Genomic DNA, 17896 nt, shown 5'->3' on the forward strand with positions numbered 1-17896 from the left:
AAGATCAATAGAAAGCCCACCGATTGGGAGAAGATCTTTACTAGCCATACAACGGACAAGGGTCTCATATCTAAAATATACTTGGAACTCAAAAAATTAAACCACCCAACAACAAATCCTCAAAGAAACAACTGCCCAATAAATAAGTGGGCGAAAGACTTAAAGAGAAGCTTCTCTGAAGAAGAAAGAAGGATGGCCAATAGACACATGAAGAAATGTTCAACATCCCTAGCCATAAAAGAAATGCAAATCAAAACAACATCGAGATATCACCTCACTCCAGTTAGAACAGCAAAAATCAAGAACTCTAACAACAACAGATGCTGGAGGGGATGTGGACAGAAAGGAACCTTACTTCATTGTTGGTGGGAATGTAAACTTGTTCAACCACTTTGGAAAGCAGTATGGAGGTTCCTCAAAAGACTTCACATAGATCTCCCCTATGATCCAGCAATCCCACTTTTGGGCATTTACCCAAATGTTTACAAACAAGACCACACTAAAGCTACCAGCACAACTATGTTTATTGCAGCATTATTTACCATAGGTAAGATATGGAACCAACCCAGATGCCCCTCAGTAGATGAATGGATCAAGAAAATGTGGTATATATACACAATGGAATTCTATGCCTCCATCAGAAAGAATGACATTTCCCCATTTGTTAGGAAATGGAAAGGTTTGGAAAAAATTATATTAAGTGAAGTAAGCCAGGCCCAAAGAAGCATAGGTCCCATGGTTTCCCTTATTTGCAATATATAGTATAGGTATGAGTCAAGCGGAAAAGGTCAGATAATGTGATGTTAGGAAAATGAACCCTTAAATATGTATTTTAATGTTTTCGTTTCTTTCATGCATGTGTTTCTAACGCATTTATAAGATTATTTCTTTGTTGCTTTGTATGTCCCTCCCCCACAGTGTAACCCCTGCTTTCACTATATTTGATGTCAGTATAACATGTGGAGGAGATGGGGGCAAACGACCTGTTGCAACAATGAGAAGTACAAAATGTCATGTCAAAACCAGCTTTACAATGTCGGTGGGGGGGAGGGGGGTATAATTGGGTGGGGGGAGGGGGGAGGCTGGGAAGGGAGGTGAAGGGTAAACAAAGGAGGAGGCTGCAATGCTTGGTAAGAAATGTATGCATTATCCTGCCCATGTAATTGTAGCCCCTCTGTACAGTATGTTCTCAAATAAAATAAAATAATATTAAAAAAAAAAGAAAGATATTAAAAAAAAAAAGAAGCATCTGGTTCTGTGTACCTGGGTTGCAGCAGTTTACCTTTGGCTAAGTCAGGTTACATGGCAGCTCACATCACCAGACTCCTAGCTTGCTCTACAATGATGTATTTGCAGTCCTATTCTTATATCTTTGCAGTCAGAACATCTCTAGCAACTCAATATTTAAAAAAAAGAGGGAGAAGGGAATGAAAAACTTGCTCCTGGAGGTGGTATAACCAGTGCCAAAATTCCAGTGGAGTTCTAAGATGTGGAACAAGATAGAGAGCCTCAGGCAGAAGGTACAAACTGCACAAAGTTTCTTGAGTTGTGGTGTAGAATAGGTGGTGTGGGTGGAATGAAGGTTCTGAGGCTTCACACAAGTCCGGTAATACATTCAAGGCTGGGTCAAGGCTTTTATTTGATCCACAGGGAGGGCAGAGGGTGGAAGTCCCAGAATGGGGCCCAGGGGGAAGATTAGCTTGGCTTTTCACGATGGACCCCAGCCATTTCCTGTGGCTGGTAGCCTTTTTTTCACAGCTCCTGACCCTCAGGCCTCCTTTCCATGGAGGAGTCAGGGCAAATGCACGGAAGAACACTTGCTTAAGAAAAGGTTCTATTTTAATGTTTTCGTTTCTTTCATGCATGTGTTTCTAACGCATTTATAAGATTATTTCTTTGTTGCTTTGTATGTCCCTCCCCCACAGTGTAACCCCCGCTTTCACTATATTTGATGTCAGTATAACATGTGGAGGAGATGGGGACAAACAAGTCGTTTAAGGATTCAGGTGGACCTGTTGCAACAATGAGAAGTACAAAATGTCATGTCAAAACCAGCTTTACAATGTCGGTGTGGGGGGGGAGGGGGGTATAATTGGGTGGGGGGAGGGGGTAAAATTGGGTGGGGGGAGGGGGGAGGCGGGGAAGGGAAGTGAAGGGTAAACAAAGGAGGAGGCTGCAATGCTTGGTAAGAAATGTATGCATTATCCTGCCCATGTAATTGTAGCCCCTCTGTACAGTATGTTCTCAAATAAAATAAAATACAATTTAAAAAAAAAAAAAAAGGTTCTAGGGGGCTGGGAAGGTGGCTCAGTAGTAGAGCGCTTGCCTTGCATGCATGAGGCCCTGGGTTCGATTCCTCAGCACCACATAAGCAAAAAAGAAAAAAGCCGGAAGTGGCGCTGTGGCTCAAGTGGTAGAGCGCTAGCCTTGAGCTGAAGAGCTGAGGGACAGCGCCCAGGCCCAGAGTTCAGGCCCCACGACTGGATCCAAAAAAAAAAAAAAAGAAAGAAAAGGTTCTAGCCCAATGCTACTAGTGGCTCAACCCATATAAATCCTAGCTACTGAAAAGACTGAGATCAGAAGTTGTGGGTCAAAGTCAGCTCAGGGGAGGAAAGTTAGTGAGACTTTTCTTGCCGATGAACTACCAGAAATGGAGCTGTGGCTCAAGTGCTAGAGTGCCAACCTTGAAGCAAAAGTTAAAGAGACCGGAGCCTAGAACCTAAGTTCAAGCCCCAGTACTGGCACATAAAAAATAAAGAAAAGCTTTCAGGAGTTCCGAGTCCACTGTGGTGAAAGTCTAAATCAGTTGGGTGCTGGTGGCTCATGCCTATCCTCCTAGCTCATCAGGAGGCTTAGATCTGAGGATCGTCGTTCAAAGCCATCCTGAGCAGCAAAGTAGAGGAGACTCTGATCTGCAATGAACCACAGGAAAACTGGAAGTGGTACTGTGGCTCAATTGGTCAGTTGAAGAGCTGAAGGGACACTGCCCAGGCCCAGAGTACAAGCCCCACCTGGCCTGCATGAACCTCACTCTGTGGCTCTAGGCAGAGTAATTTCCAGTGGACTGCTAAGGGTCTCCCAATATCTAGGTGTCCTACAAGTCTTGAAAGCAGCCTCTTTGGGAGCCTTTTTCTATAGAGCGGGCCAAAGTATCAGACAAAGGTCTAGCCTTGGGGCACTGAGGTCATCAGCCAGGTCATCAGAATGGCATCTGTCATGGGTGCAGTGTGGATCTGAGCAGTAAATCAACATTTCAGACCAGGTTTCTGGGCCAGGAGGGGCAAGAGCTGCAAGATGGCACAGCAGGTAATGCCTACTCACGGGGGCAAATTTGTCAGGCACAACTTAGGTGGGTGTTGAGTTGGGCTCATGAAAGACTTGTTGGCTCAGGAATCCACAGCTGGCCGTCTGCTGATTGTAGCAGTGGCTATCCCAGGAGTCCCAGGGCTCAGAGGCCTGCTTTCCTCACCAATGTTCAGCGGCAGATGAAGGTCTGCAATCATGCATTGAGTATAAACGAGCATCCATCATGTTCTTCCCTTGGTCCTGTACCCTATGCATGGATGGAAGTGCAGGTTCCATAGAACTTACTGCCATGGCCCAGAACCCTCAGCCCAAGAAGGAGTTGGGGAGAAATAAATTACATGTCGAGAGTTTACTATGACTGTGCCTCTGGACTGCCCCCAGTTCTAGCTCAGCTCATCATTACCACCTTCCTGTATGTATGTCTGTGTGTGTGTGTGTGTGTATGTGTGTGTGTGTGTGTGTGTGTGTGTGTGTGTGTGTGTGTGTGTGCGTGTGTGTGTGCATGGGCACATCTTAGTACTTGGGCTTGAACTCAGAACCCGGGCTCTTTTTTCATTCAAGGCTAGCAATTCTACCACTTGAGTCACAACTTTTCTTCCAGCTTTCAGGTGGTTATTTGAAGAGGAGAGTCTCACACACTTTAGAAAAGTGAGCTGGTGATAAGAAATGTACTCATTATCTTGCCCATGTAATTGTAACCCCTCTGTACAGTATTTTCACAATAAAAGATGCTATTGATGCAAAAAAAAAAAAAAAAGAAAAAACAAAGTGATGTGGGCTGCCTCTGAATGCCAATCCTTAGATCTCAGCCTCCTGAGGAGCTAGGAATATGAGAGCATGAGCTATTAACATCTGGCCACATTTTCCTTCTTGGCTAAGACAGTGTACCTCTCTCCCAGCCTAGCACCCATTTATACCTAACCTTCTTCCCCCTCCCCCTACTCCTCCAGGCTTCAGAGGAAACGTAACCTCCCCTGAGGGCATAGAAATTGGATGCTTGACAGTTTTGAGCTTTATGTTCTCCACACAGTTAAGGGCTGCTGGGAGCTGATGTGGAGATCAGAGATCTAGGCCAAGGTAAGTAGATAGCTGTTCGAACAGAAGACAGTATGAAGAGACATCCTTGCAGCTGGATGCCAGTGGCTCATGCCTATAATCCTAGCTAATCATGGCTGACACTTGAGGATCAAGCAAGATTCAAAGGTAGCCTGGGCAGACTGTTATCTGCAATGAATCACCAAAACGCTGGGAAGCAGAGCTACTGGAGTACAAGAGGTAGAGCACCAACCTTGTGCAAACAAGCTAAAGGATACCACCTAGGCTCTGAGTTCGAGCCCTGGTAAACACACACACACACACACACACACACACACACACACACACACACACACACACACACACACACAAACATCCTTAGCAGGTGCCAGTGGCTCATACCAGCAATCGTAGCTACTCAAGAGGCTGAGCTCTTAAGATGGCAGTTTGAAACTAGCCCAGGAATGAAAGTTCGTGAGATTCTTATATCCACTAAAATACTGAAAAGATGAAATGTGACCGGTGGATCAAGTGATAGACTGTTAGATTTGAGCAAAGGAAGCTCAGTGCCTAGGTCCTGAGTTCCAGCTCTAGAGTTTTTTTTTAAAGACACATTTTGCCCCCCCCCTTAGGCCATCAATCCAGATTTTGGTCATCCTAGATCTCACTTCCACTCCTGCCATTTCTACAGCACCACCACTCCTGCCATTTCTACAGCACCACCACAAGTGGCCTGTTTCTGGCGAGCTCTGGGTTAAGAAGTGAATGTACACAAGGGGGGCATACCTAGGTCAAGGCTAATGCCCCAGAACATTGAGGTATTGGCCATACCAGTCTCTCCTCCCCCAATTTTCTGGCCTTGGAATCTAAAGTCTGTGCCTCTGTAATCTGGGCATCCAGAATTCTCTAGAAGGATTGGAGAGGCCCAGATGGGGCTGGAAGATAGACTTGCCTGCGATAAAGTACTTGGACATTTCCTAAGCACCAACAGATATTTCCAAGCCACCTTGGCCTCACCTCCAATGCAGCCTGGAATCTTCCTTGCTTGGGCAGCCTTCAGTCCGCTATCAAGCTGCAGTTGGCCAGAGCCACCGGCAACCCCCTTCCCTCACTCCACTACCAGCCTGCTGAGAGGGACATGCAGCCAGAGGTCTAGCTGAGGAAAAGGGCAGGACATCCCATGTCTGAGTTCCCCACCCAGAGACAGGCAAGGCTCTATTTCAGCTAGCCCAGCAGATGCAGAATCCCCTGCAGGAGGCCAAAGATTTGGACAGCTGGACTTGGGCCCCAAAGAAAAGTTGAACTCAGGTCTCTGGCCATTTAGCACTCATGGTAGACCCTGTTAGGAGGCTAAAGGCAAGGTCGATGTGGAGGAGGGGCACCATCCGAGGTGAGAAAGAGGCAGACAGGCACCCAGGAACGGGACAGAGAAAGATGAGGAAAACACACACACACACACACACACACACACACACACACACACACACACACACACACACACACACACACACACACACAAACAAATATGGCACTGGTGTCTCACACCTGTCATCCTAGCTACTCAGGAGGCTGAGGTCAAAGCCACCCAGCACAGAAATGCCTGTGAGGCTCTTATCTCCAATGAACCACCAAATAGCAAGAAATGGAGCTGCAGCTCAAGTGTTAGAGCACTAGCTTTGAGCACAGAAGCATAGGAACTTCACGTAGACCCTGAGTTCAAGGCCCAGGTCTTCTACATCCAAACTCACAGACACACACACACAGACAAAAGACACACGAACACACAGACACACCCAGTGGTAGCCCAAAGCCTCAGCAGTCCCTGAGCACCCTGAACTTTCCACCCCAGAGAAGATGGCTCTACCATCATCAGACCAACTGCAGACAAAACTCAGAGCCTCTCACATGTCTGGAATGGTTCACAACATATCATCGCATTTCTACTGTACACACTGTTATGCAGAAAATTCAGCTACCTTTTATTTGGTTGTAGGTTATGGGGTTTGAGCTTTGGGCCTGCCAGCAGGCCCTCAGCTGTTCAGATGAAGGTGTGCGCTCCACTACTGGTGCCACAACACCACATCCAATTTTCTGGTGGTTCATTGGAGGTAAAGTCTCACAGACGTTCCTTCCCAAGCTGGCTTTGAACAGTGATCCTCAGATCTCAGCCTCTTGAGTAGCTAGGCTGACAGTTATGAGCCACTGGCAACGCCAGGCTACACCCAACTTTTTTTTTCTTCAGCTCTTTTCTTTCTTTCTTTTTTTATTGTGAAAATCCTGTACAGAGGGATGACAATTACATGGGCAAGATAAGGAATACATTTCTTATCAAGCATTGTAGCCTCCTCATGTAGCCACCTTCTTATACCAAGGGAAAACCCAACTCATCAAGACACAAACCAAATGTAACCCTACACTTCAGACTTTGTCACCAGCATGCAAACCATTCTTCCATGGATGGAGAGCATATAATTGACACTACCATCCTACACCTGCTCCCATTCACCCACTCCCTGCCTACCACAGTCCATGACCTCTGGAGTTCTTGGTAAGGCACCACCCACCCTGCTATGGCTTCACACTGTGGTAAACCTGGAGAGTTATTAGAAATGTCTGTACAGTGAGGCCAGCACCTAGTCTCACAACCATAGCAACCATAGTACTTCACTATCTCTTGCAAGCAAAGAAGGGGTGTCTTTCTTTCTTGTTTGTTATTTTGTTTTTGCTTTTGCTTTTTGGTTGAGGGGCTTGAACTCAGGGCTTGGGTACTCTCCTTGATGTCTAATTTTCCTCAAAGCCAGTGCTCTACCACTTGAGCCACAGTGCCACTTCCGGTTGGAGATTGGAGATGAGGTTCTGGTGGGACTTTCCTGCCTGGGCTATGAAATGAGAGCCTCTGGAACTCAGCCTCCTGAGTGGCCAGCATGACAGGTGTGGGATGACAGGCATGAGCCACCGGCTCATAGCTTAAGGTGTCAAGTCCTTCAGAATGTCCACCTAGTCCTCCTCTAGACACTACCACCTAGACACCCCTCTACCTCCCTCAGGGACAGCAAAGGGATGCTAGAATCTGGGTGAAGCCATGGGGATTAAAGGGCCCCCTCCACATCACTAACCCCCTCTATCCTCCCATCTGCCTCCTGCAGATTGCCTGGTCTTCCAGGGCAGATCAGACCCCCAAAGAGTTCTTGGGCCTGCCCTATGTCCCCCTGCCCCACCCAAACGATACCTGAGGACTTCTGGGGCCAGCTGCTCCATGTCCTCGTGGAAGACATTAGGAGGGTTGCTGACAAGCGGGCTCAGGGGTACCCAGGGCAGAAGGACTGTCCAGCTCCCCTCTGTCAGAGGAGACACAAAGCACAGATGGATCTACTAAGAGCTTCAGGGCATAGCCATCCACTTGTCACAAAGGTCACTGGGAGAACTGTTTTATGGTGACAGCCCTGGGGCCTGACCTCATGGCCTGGCACTGTCCCTAACTTGCTTTGTCTCCAGGGGAGTGCTCTTACACCTGAGCCACCATGCCACTTCCAGATTTTTCTGTGTATGCAGGACCTAGGAATCGAACCCATGCTTTCCTGTGTGCTAAGCGAGCCCTCCACCTCTGAGACAAAATCCCAGCCCTAGATAGCTGTTCTTCTGTGAAGCCTCAGGCCTGTCTTGGGACAGTTTCGCACATCTATACCAAGTCTCTCACCAGCAGCCCTGGCTGGAAATGAACACGCTCTGCTATGTTGCCCATTATCTGCAGCACCTTTGTTCTCTGTGCGTCTTTCAGATCCTCCTTGTTAAGCAAGACCCCCTTTTCAAGTGCTGTCTCCAAGAAGCCTTTCTGATCACCTTGGAAAAGCTGGAGGCTCTCCGCTGTGCAGGCTGCCAGCCTTGTCAGACTCTGCCTTCCAGCCAGTGTGGGTTGAGAATGCATGAATGGGAAGGCTTGGATTCCACCACCGGATTTGTGAAGGCCCTGATACACCACCCAGGGGCAGGTGTTGTATCACACTCCGTGAGAGGGGGCTCGAAGCTTGGGCAATCTGTGGGCAAAAAGACAGGACCATTTCTTTGTGTGGGCTTGAACTGAGGATCTGGGAGCTGTCTTTCTGAGTTTTGTTGCTTAATGCTGGTGCTCTACCACTTGAGCCACAGCACCACTTCTAGCTTTTAGGTGGTTCTATGGAGAGTAGAGTTTCATGGGCTTTCCAGCTTATGGCTGGCTTCAAACTGTGATCCTCAGTTCTCAGCCTCCCGAGTAGCCAGGATGATAGGCATGAGCCCGAACCCCAGGTGATGGGCACCAAAGGCTTTTTGTTTTTTTTTGTTCCTGTTTATCTCCTGTCAACTAGCAAGCCCAAGTTAAAATAATCATTACAGGGGATCAAATTCCTCTCCTAGGTCAGTTAATCCAAGGAGATAAAGTGTGTTTGGAAAAGGCTAGTCTCAGTTGGATTAGGGGTATTTCTGTGTGTGTGTGTGCGTGAGTGTTGGGAATACCTACCCTCATCTCTGTGGTGCCTCATCCTCCCAGCAGGGAGAGCATCCAGGATCCTGACCCCAAGGGAGGTGGATGGGGCAGGGTACCTAATGTCACAACCAGGGGGATGATCTGAATTCTGTCCTGCAACCTAAGCCTGGACAGATGAAGGAGAGAAGGAGAAGGTTAGGGAAACATGAAAGGGAGCCCCTTACCTTTGGCTACATGTACCAGCAAGAAAACTGAATACATCTTTCTTGGAAGTCAGATAAAAGGTGTACAATGTTCATTTATTTCATGATTGTGTTAGTCCTAGGGCTTGGATTCAGGGCTTGGGTGTTATCCCTGAGCTTCTTTTTTTCAAGGCTGAGGCTCTACCACTTGAGCCACAGCACATCTGGCTTTTTATGTGTGTTTTTGGGGAGGGAGGTGGTTTATGGGAGATAAGATTCACACGTACTTTCCTGCCTGGGTTACTCTGAGTCACAAAGATCAGACCTCAGCCTCCCAAAGTGCTAGGATGGTGGGTGGGAGCCATGAGCTCCTGACCGCCACCATCCATTTATAATCCCTTAAACCCAAGGCCAGGCCACCCATACTACACCTCCTTTTTGGGAGTAGGAAGCAGACATGAGTGGGTTTGATACTTCAACAGCTTACCTATCTTTGAGCATTGTTCTGGGTCACTCTGATGGATTCTTCGTCCTTATCCACAGCAATGATTTGGCTCTGTCACAAGAACAAATGTTCCCCGGGAGGAATCAGGTCTGGGGTCTCTCCTCTGAACCCGCCACCCTAACCAAAACGACACTCCCCAGCAAAGGGTAGTACACACAGAGTGTTTTTATTGTCTTAGAGCCAAGGTCTTGTCAGATAGGTGGGGGTATAGGTCAGAGGCCTGGGATTGTGCTGGGCAGGGGGACAAGGTGACACTTTCTCATCCACTTTCCTTCAATGGTGTAGCAGAGTGATGTGGGGAAGGACTCATGGGATGGACAATGAATAATCATCATGGTCTAGCCAGGGCACAGAGGGGCTTACCTCATGAAGCTGCTTCAACAGGCTGAGCAAAACAGCTCCTGACCCACAGCCCACCTCCAGAATGAAAGGGCCACCTTGCGTTCCAGCCTCATGGGGATGCTGGGCCAACTCCTCCAACACTCATTCTACCAATTCCTGAGAGACAGAGAGAGAGAGAGAGAGAGAGAGAGAGAGAGAGAGAGAGAGACAGAGACAGAGACAGAGACAGAGACAGAGACAGAGACAGAGACAGAGACAGAGACAGACAGACAGAGAAAGAGACAGAGACAGAGACAGCGACAGAGTTCCAGAATTACACTTAAGCCAGATGCCGATGGCTCAAACCTATAATCCTAACTACACAGGAGTCTGGGATGTGAAGATCTTGGTTCATAGCTGGCTTGGGAGGAATGCCTGTGAGAATCTTATCCTCAAAGAACTAACAGAAAACGGGAAGTGATGCTGTGACTCCTGTGGTAGAGCGCTAGCCTTTATCTGAGGAGCTCAGGGACAGCATCCAGATCCAGAATTCAAGCCCCACAAATGACAAGAAGTGGACTTCCCATCACAAGAAATGGACTGAATAACACCCACTGTCCTAGGAAGTATGGCAGAGAAATCAGGCCAAGATTCCTTTCAGTTGGGGATCATGAATAGGTCACCTGGCTTCTCCATGACTCATTTTCCCCAGCTGGAAAAATGAATAGAGTGAAGGATCCCTACCTCATGAGGATAGGTTAATGAGAGACAGCCATGTTTTGTTTCATAATCCCACACCTGTTGCATGATTAATAACAGAACCCATCTGAGCCCTTTCCCGGCAACTTCCTGTCATATGCTCACAGAATTGATGAGAAATGTATCTGACACCTGCTCCCTCTGTTCCTGGCTCTGCTCCAGAGATCCCTCTGTATTAGTCCCTTATTTCCTCACAACTTTCCCATGAGGAGACTGAGGTCCGATGGTTGACATCCAACCCAGAGCTTTACCTGTGGTCAAGAATCGGCTGCTGTGAACTAAGTGTTTGAACAATCCGTCTAATGCGAGGAATGAGCTGGGTGATAAATATCTACCAGCCCCCTCCTCCCCACACACATACACACAACACACTTCCATCCTCCTTTGCAAAGATGTTTTACTTTCTTTCTTTTGATTGGTTGTGGGTCTTGAACTCTGGGCCTGGTTTCTATCCCTGAGTTCTTCAGCTCAAGTCCAGCACTCTACTACTTGAGCCACAGCACCACTTCCGGTTTTCTGGTGCTTTATTGGAGAGAAGTGTCTGAGGGTCTTTCCTGCCCAAGCTGGCTTTTACTCTTGATCCTAAGATTCAGCTCCTGAGTACTTAGGATGACGGCCATGAGCCACTGACACACAGCCAAAGATGCATTTCTATGCCTGTCATCCTATCCCCTCAGGAGACTGAGATCTGAAGACTGCAGTTGAATGCCATCCTTGGAAGGAAAGTCATTGAGAACTCTTATCTCCAATTAAAAACCCAAAAACCTTGCAAGTGGAGCTGGAGCTCAAATGGTGGAGTGCTAGCTTTGAGCATAAAACAAGGGATGGGACCCAGGCCCTAGTTTTAAACTTTTTCTAGCATAAACCCACCCAACCAAGGGAAGCAGGTGAGCACAACGGAGCTCAAAGCTCACACATAATACTCAAGACTCACAGAATAGACCCCATCGTGCTCTGAGTCTCTAGATTCTATGCCCTAGATCATGGCAGGCTGAGATGGGACTGACCATGCACCGAGTCAGGACATACAAGTACAATCTCATACTGAGATCCCGTGACCTCATCAAGGACTCAAGATCTCTCACTGTCCTGTCTTGACACTGGGTAGTCAGTTGAGATCTAGTTATCCAACCAAAGGATATTGGAATGAATTAATTTCTCAGCCAAGGGATGCAGACTGGAGGGCTCTAGGTCCCTTTATCTGGGGAAGGAGAAAAGGGCTGATCCACCTCAGGAATGATCCTGGGTTGTGAGTATCCTCAAAGAAACAATGCAGCTCAGAGCCCAGTGCCTCTGGTTTTCTCACCAGCCTCGACCTTCAGTCTGCCCTCTCTAAATCACACATCTGCCATCTAGACTAAAGGCTGAGCCAGCAAGGAGACCCAACTCTACCTCTGAGAATGGCAGTCATGGGGCCCTAGAGTCCCCTAGAGGAAGACTCAGAGCAACATGCGTCTGACTGTTTCCCTCATTTCCTGGCTGTCCTGTGCCAGTGGCCTGGTTTCCTCTGTCTGTGGTTGAGGAATGAACACTGGGGGTGTCATCTTCAGATTGAGCCAGCAAAAGTCCCAGTCCCCAAGGATGTACTGCACAGGCATCCTGCAGTGGACGACAGCGAGGTTGTCAAGGGTGAACCTAGAGTGCCAGGACTTTTAATAGCCATGTGGCTGGGTTGAAGGCTCTATCACTGATGGTCTAGGTTGTAAGGTGAGGTCACGGCTTCAATGGCCTGACACACCTGATCTGGGATCATCCTCCCTCTTCATCTTCCTCCTTATCCCCTGCCTCCCCCCCTCAGGATATCGCACTCCCTATCCTCCCTAACCTTTGGACACTTTCTTCTCATCTGACCAGAAAATAAAGTCGGTGACACACCCTGAGCCCTAGGGTCTACCCCAGGCTGTTTCCCTCAGCAGTAAGCAAATCACTCAGATCCTGGATATCATGAAGTTGCTGAGGGGACAGTCGCTTCGTCCTACATACTGGCTTTAGGCTCTGAAACTGTCCCCACAGAGATTGTGAATGGTTGGCTCCCTTGACTCCAAACCAAGGCCTGCATGATCCCTTCTTCCTTCCTTTCCTCCTTTTCTCCCTCTATTCTTCACTCCTCTCTTTCTCTGTCCTCTCTTTGTGTCACTCCTGGGCCTTAAAATCAGAGACTGGGTACTGTCCCTGAACCTTTTTACTCAAGGTCAACAGCCTATGGCTTGAGCCACTCATCCACTTCTGGCATTTTCTTTTTGGTAGTTAGTTGGAGACAAGAGTCTTAAAGGCTTTCCTGCATGGGCCTTAAGCCTCAATCCTCCCATCTCAGCCTCCTAAGTAGCTAGGATGACAGGAGTGAAGCAATGGTATCCAACTCAAACCAAGATTTCTTCATGTTCTGTGGATCCAGCACTGGAACCTTTCATCGTGTATGACCCACCCCTCACCCCCTGGGCTTGGCACACACTAATCGTTTTTTTGGATAAATAAAAGAGCATCTGTCTATGACAATACTACAGCAAAGTCCCATCTAATTCGTTAAGCATCCTGGGTGGGGACAAATCCTGATGTAGCTCTCCAACAGTTCTCCCTCCTCCCTCTTCCCACCCTCCTGGTACCACTGCACTTAACTGTTTTGGTTCCAAGGATGTGAACCATGTTGTCCTCACTGGATTACAGGGCCTCTGGGATGTCTATATTCTCAAAGATCTCTGTCCAGCCACTGACCAGCTCTGTGGCACTCCATTCCCTACTCAGGTGTGAACAAGGTTGCTGTGAGGTGAACGCCAGTCTCAAGGGGCCTCCTTTCCACTCCCTAGTGCAGACAGGATGGTCCACTATGTCTGGCCCCCAAGTTTCATGTTGCAGAGAAAGGATCCTTGAGGCATTCCAGGTCTCTGAATCTCCCAGATTCCAGTGCAGGTTCTGGGAATTGTCTCTGCTCACATCTGACTGGCTGCGGATGGTGAGGTCACAATCTCTGCTCCCCAAGACATCCTCAACTGTGGTGGTCAGCCTAGAGAGAACCGGTGGAGAATCAGCAGCTGCCAGAGAAAGGCAGTCAAGGCATGACATTCATAGCAGGAAAACTTCTGGCTTGGGAACTCTGCCTGTGCCGCTTTGAAAGTCATTGTTTGGTGGCTGAAATTGTCCATCTAATTTGACCCAGAATCCCAGACATTAGTAGAAATTGCCAGCTTCAAGAAAAAACCCTGGAAAAGGTAGCATACTTAATGGGTTCCAAAATAAGCAGTCCCTTTTTCCTTCCAGACAGCCTACAGCAGATTACAGAAAATGGCATTCAGAGAGCCTTAGCTAACTGCATGTCCTGATCCCAAGCAGGCTCCAACAGGGGGAACACACTTGCCTACCATTGCCTAGCTGGAAACAGCTCAGGAGTGATACAGATTGGAGTCTGCAGGACTCCAGGGAGGACTGCCCACCAGTGCACTGCCCTGGGAGGAAATCCATGGCAACATTGGGGACCCGGAGCCCCCTGTTAAGATGCCCTTGGACACCATCAACGCCCTGGGTAAGATTCCCCCCTCATCCTCGGTCGTGGTGAACCATCTGCCATGTCACACGGTTCATTAATTCCCAGACCCTCCTAGCTTCACAGCCCCTGCCCTACACCCCCTATCTAGTTCCCTAATTATGTTTGGCAGACACATTCCCAACTTTGAATTAGCTCCAACTATACGCATGAGAGCAGACTGTCTCGCTGGAAGAATGCAGCTGTGGTCACAGTAGCCTCATGAGCCTTCTGGCTAAAGACAGAAGGGCAGGTATCCACTCTGGTCTGTGGTTCACACAGGCCTCCTAGGAGAGACCCACGCAGGCCCAGCAGTTACTGTGGGCTGCAGGAAAGGGGACGAAAGTGGTGGGAAGGAACATCTGATGAAATCTTCTCTAAAGGAGCCATGACACTGTGAAAGAGAAAACAAAAATTGTGGCTGGGCTCATACTGGGTATCAATGAAAAAAGAACAACAAATACACACATGCACACAAATAAAATGCTTTTGCTCGGGCTACGAAGGTGGCTCAGTGGTAGAGTGCTTTCCTTGCATGCACAAGGCCCTGGGTTTGATTCCTCAGCACCATGTAAGCAAAAAGAAAAAAGTCGGAAGTGGCGCTGTGGCTCAAGTGCTAGAGTGCTAGCCTTGAGCTGAAGAGCTGAGGGACAGAGCACAGGCCCAGAGTTCAGACCCCACAACCAGACCCCCACTCCAAAAAATTATTGTACTCTTTTTAGACATGCTGACTGTACAATGAGAAAGATGATCTCTCTCTCTCTCTCTCTCTCTCTCTCATACACACCTAAACACACAGACTCAAAGCAGTGCCTCTCCTGAATTTGTTGATTTCTCATCTAGGCAACGTACCCTTGTCAGAACCAGGGGCAACCACCCAAGGGGAACAATGCTGTAATATTGCAGAACCACCCTGCCTCCCCCTTTCTCCAGGGCCAGACCCTTCTCCTTGGGAACAACCAGCCTTGACTCCCCATTCACCAAAACCCTAGTTTAGGACTCTGGGTGAAGGAGTCCCGAGACACGTGGCTTCTCAGAGCCTGGACAGAAAACAAAGCAGGGGGTCATGGTGCCTCCAGAGAGGTGTCTGACCTGGGGTGGGGGTGTCATTGGGGACTTTGATTGGGTCCTAAAGGCTATATACATAGATGGATTCCCTACTTCCCTCCTACATACTTCTGAACAACTTGGCAGATTCTTGGGGAGGATGAGGAGACCAGATGGACTGGGAGCACTAGCAGAAGCTGGCAGAACTAGGAAATGTGATCACCCAGTCAGAACTGTTGACAGCTGCGGTTGGGGGTACAGGCCGGTTGTATGTGTGTCAGAGGGGGTGTGCTTTTCTCCCAAATACCCACCTTCTATCTGACCCCAGTGCCCTCACCTCTCTAGTGGGCTCTTCTGGGAATGTCCTCAGGTGAAAGGGTGACTGAGCACAGAAGACAAGGGCTCACACAGCAAGGGGGGCCTATCTTTTGCATCCAACACCTCCCTCCCCAGCAAAAAGGAAAAGACCTAGAAGGCAGGTGGTGGGGTGTTGCTCCCCATCTCTGATGAAAGCCACCAGGTTCCCACCAGGGAGAGAAAGGATGCACATGCAAGGCTGTGTGGCTCCCACTGCTCCAGGCTAGGGGCTCTGTGGTGCCCCCTCCTCACCCATCCCTGAAGTTCCCCTTTTCCTGGGACACTAACCGCTAGAGATGAGGGTCGGATCCCCGGGTGGACACCCACTTCCACCCCCCCCCCCCTTGGGTGCATTTGTGGCAGAGCTAGGGCAGACTGTGGCACATGGGGGAGGTGCAGGGGTGATTGGTAAGGGGAAGCAAGAGGCGGGGTTTTGGCTCTGCAGGGGTGGGGGGTTGGGTAGAGTGGGGAGGTTGCTGGGGGTCGGGTCGTGGGTTGCTGGCCCGCAGGGCGGCCACTCACGTGTGTGGCTGGAAGAAGCTGTAGGCTGTGATCAGGTGTGCACCTGGCATCTGAGGACCTGAGGCCGGGACCAAGTAAGGGCCACAAGCATGCCAGGGGCGCGCCATCTCAGCCAGGTTACTGCAAGAGGCACTGTGGTTCAGAGCTGGCAGGGCCATGTTTGAAAAGCAGCGCTGCTGAGAGGGGGCGGGGCATCTGCGGGCACATGGCGGGGATGTTCGCAGCCTCTGCTCCTTCTCAGCAGCAGTTGACTCAGCGGCCTCCTCCCCTGAGTCTGCCGCCACTGCTGCCTCCACCTCAGCAGCCATAGGTGCCTAGTTGCCACATGCTCTGCACTTCTGGCCAGGACCCACGCTATGATCGGAGCAGCCGCCAGCCACTGAAGCCGTTTCCACTGGTGGTTGTGTAGTAGGAAGACCCCTACTCAGGCAGGCAAGCCCTCCTAGTCGACCGGAGTGACAGAGCCCACCGCAACAAAGTTGTTATTAAAGAAGCAACTTTATTGAGAAGATTCCTACACTGACAGGCCAGGGGCACAGCACAGACTCGGGGAGCTGATACTGTGACCCCCAGTGGCCCAAGTACTTAGGTTTTTAAATGCAAAAATCACAAGGTGAAGCCTGGTCACGTAGGCAACCAATGAGATTTTCACACACCCAAAAGATTGCACAGTCATACCAGAACACACCCAGGTGGCCAATGAGGTTACACTTTGTCACATAATGGCTGTTTAAACCAGCCTATCACTTTTGGTTTAAATGACTGGAGAATTCAATGGTAAAGCAGAGCTTAAGGTAAACATACACAAAGGAGTTTAGTGGAGTTTAACATAGGCATGTGAAAAAGGTGGAGTTTATACTAAACTCCGGATGTTGCCAGCATGCCAGCAGGAGCCGGATTACTGGCTAACTGTTTAGTCAGTCTGTCCTTAACAGAACAATGAAGGTGGGTTAAGTTGTTAAGGGGAGGGGGACCTAGAGGCATTCTTTTCATTCCAGGAACTGGGCTGGTTGGAGCCAAGGTTTTTTTTGGTTTTTTGTTTTTGTTTTTGTTTTCTAAAATCCCTAAAACAAAAACAAAACCTGTAAAGAAGCTGTCCCAGCTCGAGTCTCCTCTCAGGGCCTACTTCACTTGTGCTCCTGCTCACTCTTCTCTCTGCTCTCTTTCAGCCCCACACTCCTCTCCTGGGCCACGCTGCCCTGATGCACACATGCCCCTGCTCCCTTGGGCCCCTGGCCATTGCTGCCACCAAAGTGTGCCCATGAGCCCCGACCTCTACTCCCCTGGGCCCCGCCCCCCACCACTAGCCACAATTGCAGCCCTGACTAGGTCCTAAGGCTTCCAGACCATGGCAATTGCAGCCTTACCTCAGCTCAGCATTCTCCCTCCCACCCCAGAGCCTGCCCTGGGGATCGAATCACCCCTCAGCCCCACCGCTGGAGGAGATTCTCTTCCATTCCCTTTCATTCACACACAAAGCAGGTGCATGGTGACACTCGTGTGTGTATGTGTGTTTGTGTTTGTGTCTGTGTGATTGTTGGGGATAACTACCTCTAAAGGACTCAGAATATAGCACCCTTTGGGATGACTCAGCACACAGCGCACTTCCAAAAATAGCACAAAGCACTCTGTGTAAAGGACTCAGCACACAGCTCCCTTTGAAGGACTCAGCATGTAGTACTTTGGGTAGAGTACTCAGCACACACCACCCTTTGAAGGAGGGAGTCCATAGCCTGCAATGTGAAGGACTCAGTGCATGGCATGCTTTGAAAAACTCAGCACATAGCACTTTTTCCCAGTGATTCATCACTGGGAACTCAGGACCTGGGCACAGTCTATGAGCTTTTCTTGCTCAAAATGAGCCCTCTACCAGTGGAGCCACA

At 49.1% G+C, this 17896-nt stretch overlaps 1 pseudogene; it reads left to right on the top strand.

The window, feature by feature from the left end:
• Positions 1 to 17278, top strand: part of LOC138806830 (chromodomain Y-like protein) — a 163980-nt pseudogene extending 146702 nt beyond the window's left edge.
• The last annotated feature ends 618 nt before the right edge of the window (positions 17279 to 17896 follow it).

This window comes from Dipodomys merriami, unplaced genomic scaffold (assembly GCF_024711535.1).
Source record: "Dipodomys merriami isolate MVZ:Mamm:240054 unplaced genomic scaffold, mDipMer1.0.p SCAF_100, whole genome shotgun sequence".
In the NCBI taxonomy this organism is placed as follows: domain Eukaryota; kingdom Metazoa; phylum Chordata; class Mammalia; order Rodentia; family Heteromyidae; genus Dipodomys; species Dipodomys merriami.